The sequence below is a fragment of the Triticum aestivum genome, chromosome 3A (assembly GCF_018294505.1).
Source record: "Triticum aestivum cultivar Chinese Spring chromosome 3A, IWGSC CS RefSeq v2.1, whole genome shotgun sequence".
Classification (NCBI taxonomy): Eukaryota; Viridiplantae; Streptophyta; class Magnoliopsida; order Poales; family Poaceae; genus Triticum; species Triticum aestivum.
This window is the reverse complement of record NC_057800.1, coordinates 177,017,573-177,027,765: the sequence shown is the minus strand read 5'-3', so window position 1 is coordinate 177,027,765 and position 10,193 is coordinate 177,017,573.

Here is a 10,193-nt window from a genome sequence, read left to right as displayed (position 1 = left end):
GTGGTCAGTGAAGATATTCACAGTGAAGATTATGACATGAGAAGACATCGAAGACTATGGAGTGCGAAGACATAGTTGTTTCATAGTTTCCTTTTCTTCTATGTTGAGTCATAGGAACCACCGCACTGTTAAGTGGGGTCCAAGTGAACAAAGTCAGAGTGACTGATGTGATGCTCAACCAAATCCTATGTCTTCGAGCGAAGACAATAAGATCAAATCTTATCCAGAGTTGGATGAGTCAGCTTACTTGTAGCCCAAGTCAAGGTACCGTGTGTGTTTGAAATCTGACCGTCGGACACATGTCACTTTCTTAATGACCCAGGGTCATTTTGGACAAATCGGGTCGGGTTGCCTCCTGGCTATAAATAGCCCACCCCCTACACCATAAATTGGTGGCTGCTCAGAGTTAGTGCACGGCTTTTGTCATTTGAGAGCAACCCACCTCCGAAGCTTTTGAGAGAGAGATCCTTGCGAGGACAAAGCCCTATACACCCAGAGCCAAAGAGTGTTAGGCATCACTGAAGTCTTTCTGTCTGAAGACTTTTTACACTTGAGGAATGTGAATCCTCCAGCCGGTTAGGCGTCGCGTTCTGAGCATCCAAGAGTCATTGTGGATTGCCAGTGAACAAAGTATGTGAAGGTTTGGAAGTCTACCTTGAAGACTTACCAGAGTGATTGGGCGAGGACTGTGTGTCCTTAGCTCAAGGGGAATAAGGTGAAGACGCGGTCTTCTGAGTTAAATCTCATCCTCCCTAACTAGACGTACAGTTTTCACAGCAACTGGAACTGGTCTACCAAATCCTTGTCTTCACCAAGCTACTGGTTCTATTCTTCACTTCCCTTTTATAGTTTGTCTTCATGAAGTCATTGCTTGTCTGTATGATCTGATTGACTTCACTAGGTGAAGACTGTTTACTGTTTAGCTTCATACTGTCTTCCATCCTGATCCTTACTACCTAGCTGCTGATAGTCTTCGTGCCTTCACTTCATTGCTCACTTGACTATGGCTTGCCTAGTGTAGTCTACCTTCCGCTGCATATCAATAGGTTTATTTCTATCATTTGTCTTCAAAGCCCCCGTGTTTTGAAGACTTTCATAAAATCGCCTATTCACCCCCCTGTAGTCGATAACTAGAACTTTCAATTGGTATCATAGCAAGGTGCTCCCTTGTTCTATGTGATTTGGTTTAGCCACCTGGAGTTTTAGCTATGTCGACTGCAGGGATAATCAAGGTCTCCACTGCGTGCCCTGTCTTCGATGGCACTGATTACCCCTACAGGAAGAATAAGATGCGTATGCATCTTGAAGCCATCGATGTCGACCTCTGGTATGTCGTCAAGAATGGTGTTCCCAAGGTCGGTGAAGGTGTCGCCGCTGCTGATGTCAAGAGGTTCATTCAAATGGAATCAACCGCCAAGAACATCATCTGTGGTCACCTGACCAAAGGACAGTATGGCCGTGTGAGTGCACTGGAAACTGTGAAGCTAGTCTGGGACTGGCTCTCCAAGGTCAACGAAGGCGTCTCGACTCAGAGAGACTCAAGGATTAGTGTTCTTCGCAACCTCTTGAACCTCTTCAAGAGAAATGACAATGAGAATGTCCAACTCACATTTGATCGCCTCACTGATATCACAACTGAGCTTCGCGCACTCGGCACCACTGAGATCACCAAGCACAAAATCGTCAAGACGCTTCTGAGATCGCTTGACAACTCATTCGACACCCTGGCCCTGATGATTCAAGAATGCCCTGACTTCAAGACTCTCAATCCGTCTGACATACTTGAGAGGCTCAACACACATGAGTTCCAGCTATCTAAGAAAATAGATATCTATGGTCCCAACTATGGCCGAACTCGCGCTTTGAAGGCAAAGGTTGTTTCCTCATCTGAAGAAGAATCTGACTGCTATTCTGAGGATCCTAGAGACATTGGAAAGGAGCTTGCTATGCTTGTGAAGAAGTTCCAGAGGTTCACCAAGAAGAAAGACTTCAGAAAGTCTTCAAGATCCAACTCAATAAACAATGAAGCTTCCTCTCGTGACTACAAGAAGAGAACATGCCACAAGTGCAAGAAACCTGGTCACTACATCTCTGAATGTCCACAGTGGGACAATGAGACCAAGAAGAAGGAGAAGAAGAAGAAGAAGAAGAAGAAGAGAAAGGAATGTGATTCTGATGACAAGAAGAAGAAGAAGAAGAAATCCTCAAAGTCTTCTTCCAAGTCTTCGTCGAAGTCTTCATCACACAAGAAGTGCTCATCCAGCAAGGCTCGTGCATTTGTTGGAAAGGAGATGGATTCATAGGAGGAGTCTGCATCTGAGGAGGCAGAGGTGGTGTCTGAAGAGGAATCCGATTGAGGCGTGGCCAGCCTGGCTCTAGCTTCAGCGTATGCCGCCAAGTCCATCTTCAACATTGAAGACAATGGCCTCGTCACCAACACTGATGCTAATGAAGAGGATGACTCTGCTCCTACCTACTACTTCATGGCATGTGGTGCCAAGGTAAACTCACGTGATGCTTACTTTCAAACATCAAGTGAAGATGACTCTGAATGTGAATCTAAACCTAGATACAAAACACTTGCTAAAATTGCAACATAACAACAAAATGCTATGGAACATATTCAAAAGTTGCTAGACAAAAGTGATGACCTATTGGACGCGGAAATGACTCGAACTCAGTCCTTAATTGAAGACATTAAAAATCTTCACGTTAAGTACGAGGAACTTGAAAGTCGTCATGAAACGCTCTCAACTACTCATGAAAAGCTCTCCTCGATTATCTTCAAAGGAAGCAAGAGCTTGAGAACTTGAGATCGTCTCATGAGGATCTTCAAGAGGAGAACGAGTCACTCCGCGCTCAACAGATCAGTTCTGCTCAGGAAGACTTTGAGCTGCCATGTTTAAAATGTCTTGAGCATGATAATGTTGCTTCTGTTGCTGGATGTTCTACTGTTGCTACTGTTGCTATGTCTTCAACTGCTGATGTGGAAACTAACCCCTCTTTTGAGGATACCACTACTATTGCTGATGAGAATGCCAGGTTGAAGACATTGCTTGAAACAGGGATGTACAAAAGCCTCAAAGGGCATCAGACACTGTGCGATGTCCTCAAGAAACAGATTCTGAACCGAAACCCTACGAAAGAGGGTGTTGGGTTCAACAGGAAAATGAATGTTGATGGTTCATACTGGAAGCCTGAGAAGTACCCAAAACCACATGGGTTGCTGCAAAGGAACCTTTAGTGGATCCATCTACCTTATCTGGCTTCACTTGTGCTAACCCTATTATCATTGATGAATCCTTTGATGCAAACTATAAACTATTTAAGAATCAGAATGGTGAGGTGTTTGCCAGGTATATTGGTACTAACTGCGGGAATGGACCACCTTTGAAGAAGATCTGGGTGCCCAAAAGTTGTGTTGAGAAACTTTCTGTGAATGTCATCATGACACCACCAAGGAAGAAGACAAACCCCAGACCAAAGGATTCATATGGTCCAAAGGCTTCATACAGACAGAGGACTCACCAGAGTCACCCTAACGCCAATGTTATGCAGGGAAACCATACTCAGACTTATGAATATGAGCGTGTTTTGTCAAACCGCTATGTTCACAAGACCAAGAACTATTCTGCTTATTCTTATGAGTATTATTCACCTCCTGCAAGGCTATTTGCTAGGGCTCCAAAGCCAAAGTTCTCGGATGCTGGACTTAGACTCATTGCTTCTAAGCCACCCCCGAAGATGTGGGTGGTTAAGAAATATTAACTCTCTTTTGCAGGGAAAGGTCTCCAGCTGGAAATCAAAGGCGTCTGATGCTTATGCTAGGGACCTAAAACATCTTGTGGGATGCAAGATAAAATGTCCAAATGGTCTTATTATGTATTTAGTCCCAGGATTTATTGACAAACATCCTACCCTAACCAAGACCTGAACTTTCATAATCCGCTTGTTCGTCAAATGTTTATGCTTCACAATACTCTTGGTGAAGCCTATCCCCCAAACTGCACTATAGGGTATGACACCAAAGGCTTCAGAATGGATTATGGACAGTGGGTGCAATAACCGCATGACTGGTGATCGAAGTCTTCTCATGGATTGAACCCTACGTCCATCTGACAAGAGTCACATTGTATTTGCTGACACTGATAAAAGCAATGTATTGGGTCTAGGTAGAGTTGCAATCTCAAAGGATCAGCACATGGATAAAGTGATGCTTGTTAAATCCCTTGGTTTCAACTTAATGCCAGTCTCAATGCTTTGTGATCTAAACATGATTGTGATGTTTGGAAAATATCGTTGCCTTGTGCTTACGGAATCTGAAAAATCTCTAGTCTTTGAAGGGTATCGAAAAGACGATTTGTACATGGTAGATTTCTCAGCAGGACCATAGTTGGCCGTATGTCTTCTAGCAAAAGCTTTAGAGTGCTGGCTCTGGCATCGGAGGCTAGGGCATGCTGGCATGAGGAACTTGTACACTCTCGTGAATAAGAAGCATGTCGTAGGCATCAAGGGTGTCAAGTTCAAGAAGGATCATCTGCGTGGTGCCTACGAAGCTAGAAAGATGACTAGGGACAAGCATCCCTCGAAGATAATCATGACGACATCACGTCCCTTCGAGCTGCTTCACATGGACTTATTTGGCCCTACTCACAACTCTACCCTTACTACCACTGCTTGCCTCTATGGTTTCATTATTGTTGATGACTACTCAAGATATACATGGGTGCACATGATCCTCTACAAGAATGAAGTGCAGGATGTCTTTAGAAGATTCGCCAATTGTGCCATGACGAACTATGGCATCAAGATCAAAAACATCAGAAGTGACAACGGCACAGACTTCAAGAACACTGGCCTCGACACTTATCTTGATGCACTCGGCATCACTCATGAGTTCTCAGCTCCTTACACACCTCAGCAAAATGGCATCATGGAGCGCAAGAACAGAACCCACATTGAGATGGCACGGACGATGCTGGATGAGTACAAGACTCCAAGGAAATTCTGGCCTGAAGCCATTGACACTGCATGTCACGTCATCAACCGTGTTTATCTTCACAAGCTTCTAAATAAGACATCATATGAGCTTCTAACTCGTAAGAAGCCAAATGTCAGCTACTTCAGAGTATTTGGTGCTAGGTGCTGGATCAAGGATCCACATCACACTTCAAAATTTGCACCAAAAGCACATGAAGGTTTTATGCTTGGGTACAGAAAGGATTCGCACTCCTACAGAGTCTTTAACCTCTTTCACTATAAAGTGGTTGAAACTGTGGATGTGCGGTTTGATGGAACTAACGGCTCGCAAAGAGAGCACCTGCCAAATGTGCTAGATGAAGTCTCACCAAGTGAATCCATCAAGCTTATGGGTACTGGAGAAATCATACCTTCAAAGACTCATGCTGAAGAAGAACTCATCATTTCAGCACCTAATCAGCCTAAAGACACTCCTCAGCTTGAAGTCAATGCTGATGATGAAGACAATGATCAGCGAGAGCAAAGTCTTCGTCCAGTTCATCCTCGTGTTGCAAATGAAGTGCAGATTGAGTAGATAATTGATAGCATCAATGCACCTGGTCCACTCACTCATTCAAGAGCAACACAGCTAGCAAATTTATGTGGGCACTTTGCATTTGTCTCTATATCTGTACCCAGGAAAGTTGCTGGAGCCTTCATGGAACCTGAATGGATTCAAGCGATGCAAGAAGAGCTTCAACAGTTTGAGCTAAACAATGTGTTGGAACTGGTTAAGCGTCCTGATCCTCGCAAGCACAATATCATTGGCACCAAATGGATCTACCGCAACAAACAAGATGAGCATGGTCAAGTTGTCGGAAACAAGGCTCATCTCGTTGCTCAAGGTTACACTCAAGTAGAAGGGATTGACTTTGATGAAACCTTTGCTCCTATGGCTAGGCTTGAAGCCATTCGTATACTGCTAGCCTATGCCAACCATCACAACATCCTTCTATATCAAATGGATGTGAAGAGTGCCTTACTCAATGGCAAAATTGAAGAAAAAGTGTATGTTGCACAACCACCTGGTATTGAAGACCCAAAACGTCCTGACATGGTATACAAGCTCAACAAGGCATTGTATGGCCTCAAACAAGCCCCTCATGCTTGGTATGACACACTCAAAGACTTCCTCAAGAGTAAAGGCGTCAAACCTGGTTCCCTGGATCCCACACTCTTCACAAAGACATATGATGGAGAATTGTTTGTATGCCAAATCTATGTGGATGACATTATCTTCGGCTGCATAGACAAGAAATACAGTGATGAGTTTGGATACATGATCCAAGAGGCAATATCAGATGTCCATGATGGGTGAGCTGAAATTCTTTCTCGGTCTTCAAATCCATCAGCAAAGCAACGGCATCTTCATATCACAAGAAAAATATCTCACAGATTGCCTGCAGAAGTTTGGAATGCAAGACTGCAAAGGATACACGACGCCAATGCCAACCAAAAGTCATATGGGCCCCAATGACAATGGTAAAGAGTTCGATCAAAAGGTATACTGCTCCATAATTGGTTCTTTACTCTATTTATGTGAATCTAGGCCAGATATAATGCTTAGCGTTTGCATGTGTGCCCGGTTCCAAGCGGCACCAAAGGAATCGCATCACTTAGCTGTGAAGCGAATTCTTCGATATTTGGCTTACACCCCAACACTAGGATTATGGTATCCAAAGGGTTCAGAGTTTGATCTAGTTGGATTCTCAGATGCTGATTATGCTGGTGACAAGGTTGATCGCAAGTCCACATCAGGCACATGTCACTTTCTTAAACGGTCTCTTGTCTGTTGGTCTTTGAAAGTGCAACTATCCCTGGGTGGTTTTGGTAATTCCAAACAACATATAGCTCATTGAGCTAATGCTATTTGAAGATAAATATTTCAGAAAAGCTCAATGATTGGCATGGCATGGATTAGAAAGTGGACCCCTCAAAATGCTAAGGACAAAAGATTGGCCCAAGCTCAAAGCACAAGACTCTACCTTTTTCATTTTAGTGATCCAAGATCACATTGAGTCCATAGGAAAAGCCAATACTATTAAAAGGTGATGAGGTGTTGCTTAATGATTTGCTTGCTCAAAATGCTTAGTGGTATGCTCCAAAAACCCTCAACTACTTTCTCATATCCACATATGTCCCAAACCAAAAGTCAGACTCGGCCCCACTGAAATCTTCTATCCGGCGCCACCGAGTTCATTTGACATAGCCACTGCTAGAAACCCTAATCAATTTGGTCTCACTGATAGGGATCTCGGTCTCACCGAGATGGGATTGCAAACTCTCCATTTCCCTTTGTAACGTTTTGGTCCAACCAAAATGAGCAACCAAGATTGCAATGCAAACTCTCTGTTTCCCCTTCGTAATGTTTCGGTCTAACCGAGATGAGCGAATCGGTCCCACCGAGTTTGCCTGACCAACTCTCTGTTTGCCTATTACCAAAATCGGTCCCATCGAGTTTGTGTAATCGGTCTCACCGAGATTACGCTATGCCCTAACCCTAATGGAATCGGTCCCACCGAGTTGACATGTCGGTCCCACCGAAAACCCTAACGGTCTCATTATGAACTAAATCGGTCTGACCGAGTTGTATGATTCGGTCCCACCGAGTTTGGTGATTTGTGCGTAATGGTTAGATTTTGTGTGGAGGCTATTTATACCCCTCCACCCACTCTTCATTCTTGGAGAGAGCCATCGGAATATGCCTACACTTCCAACATACATTTTTTAAGAGAGAACCACCTACACTTGTGTTGAGGTCAAGATATTCCATTCCAACCACATAAATCTTGATCTCTAGCCTTCCTCAAGTTGCTTTCCACTCAAATCATCTTTCTACCAAATACAATCCTATGAGAGAGAGTTTATTGTTGAGGAGACTATCATTTGAAGCACAAGATCAAGGAGTTCATCATCAACACACCATCTATTACCTTTTGGAGAGTGGTGTCTCCTATATTGGTTAGGTGTCACTTGGGAGCCTCTGTCAAGATTGTGGAGTTGAACCAAGGAGTTTGTACGGGCAAGGAGATCGCCTACTTCGTGAAGATCTACCCTAGTGAGTCAACTCCTTCGTGGGCGATGTCCATGGTGGGATAGACAAGGTTGCTTCTTCATGGACCCTTAGTGCGTGGAGCCCTCCGTGGACTCGCGCAACTGTTACCCTTCGTGGGTTGAAGTCTCCATCAACGTGGATGTACGATAGCACCACCTATCGGAACCACGCCAAAAATCTCCGTGTCTACATTGCGTTTGCTCCCTCCAAACTCCTCCCTTTACCTTCATATGCAATTGTTTTACATTCCGCTGCTATACTCTTAGAATTGCATGTGTAGGTTGATTACTTGTTTGTGCTAAGTTGCTAAAATCTGCCAAGACTTAAAATTGGGAAAAGGCTAGATTTTTATTTGGTCAAGTAGTCTAATCACCCCCCCTCTAGACATACTTCCGATCCTACAAGCGGTATCAGAGCTTTGGTCTCCATTTTCCTTGATTTCCATAGCTTTTGGTGATCATAGCCTTGGTTTCACAACCTAGGAGAGTATGGCGTCTAGTGAGGGAAATTACCACCGTAGAGGTCCTTACTTTGATGGTACTTGGAAGCATAAGATGAAAATGCATATTCTTGGACATAACCCCGTCGTTTGGGCTATTGTGTGTATTGGCTTGCAAGGTGAATTCTTTGATGGGAGAGAACCGAACCGTGAAGCTACCGGGGAAGAGTTGAAGATGCTGCAATACAATGCTCAAGCTTGTGATATTCTCTTCAACGGATTGTGCCCTGAAGAATTCAAAAAAAAATCATCCGCCTTGAGAATGCAAAGGAAATTTGGGATACTTTGATTGATATGCACAAAGGTACCGACTTCGTCAAGGAATCCAAATTGGATGTGCTTCAAAGTCAACTTGACAAGTTCAAAATGAAGGATGGTGAAGGTGTCGCTGAAATGTACTCTAGGCTTGCTCTCATCACAAATGAGATTGCCGGCTTAGGAAGTGAAGAGATGACCGATAGATTCATCATCAAGAAGATCCTAAGAGCCTTGGATGGAAAATATGATACCGTGTGCACATTGATCCCAATGATGCCAAATTACAAAGATCTCAAGCCAACGGAAGTCATCGGAAGGATTGTTGCTCATGAGATGTCACTCAAGGATAAGGAAGAGCTTCACAACAAGTCAAGTGGTGTTTACAAAGCCTCATGTGATGCTCCCACATCATCAAGTGAGAAACAAACCTTCAACGAAGAATTGAGCCTAATGGTGAAGAACTTTAACAAGTTTTACAAGAGTAGAAGCAACGAAAGAAGTTCCAAGACAAGGTCCTACGATGACAAAAGATCTTCTAGTCGTGAGCGTAATTGCTACAATTGTGGAAGACCCGGACACTATTTCAATGAGTGTACGGCTCCCTACAAAAGAAGAGAAGATTCTCCCTACAAAAGAAGAAGTAGAAGAGAAGAATCACCACCAAGAGAGAGAAGGAGTAGAGATGACCGTTATGAACGAAGAACATCACGGAGAAGCAAGGATTCAAAAAGGAAGGACAAGTCATCAAAGAGCTACACAAAATGAAGACATCAAGATCATGTTGGTGAATGGATATCCGGCTCCGACTCAGATGATCACTCCGAGAGAAGTTATCACTCCGACTCCAAATATACTCAAGATGAAGGTGTTTATGGTCTAGCACTTGTGTCAACCAACTCCTACGACATATTTGAGTCACCAAATGAAGGAATTGGAAGATGCTTCATGGCTAAAGGCCCAAAGGTATCATACCCCGAGTATGTTGATTTCAATAGTGATGAAGATGATTTGCTAGGTGATGATGATTTACTTGTTGACAACTCTAGTTATGAAAACTATGATAAACTTCATATTAATCATGCTAATCAAGATAAAAAGAATGACAATGATAAGAAGGAGATTGGGCGTCTAACTAAAGAACTAAAAACTCTTAATTTAGCTCATGAAACAACCTTGGAAGATCATCGAGAACTTTTAAAGACTCTTGAGAAGCTACGTTTGGAAAAGCTCAACCTTGAGCAAGAGCATGAGTTATTAAAAGCAATCAATGATGATCTTCGCAAGAAAAGTTCTTCTTACATTGCCAAGCGTTTACTCTTGTCTACTTACATGCCACAAGTTAAATCTAGCAAGAAGAACAAG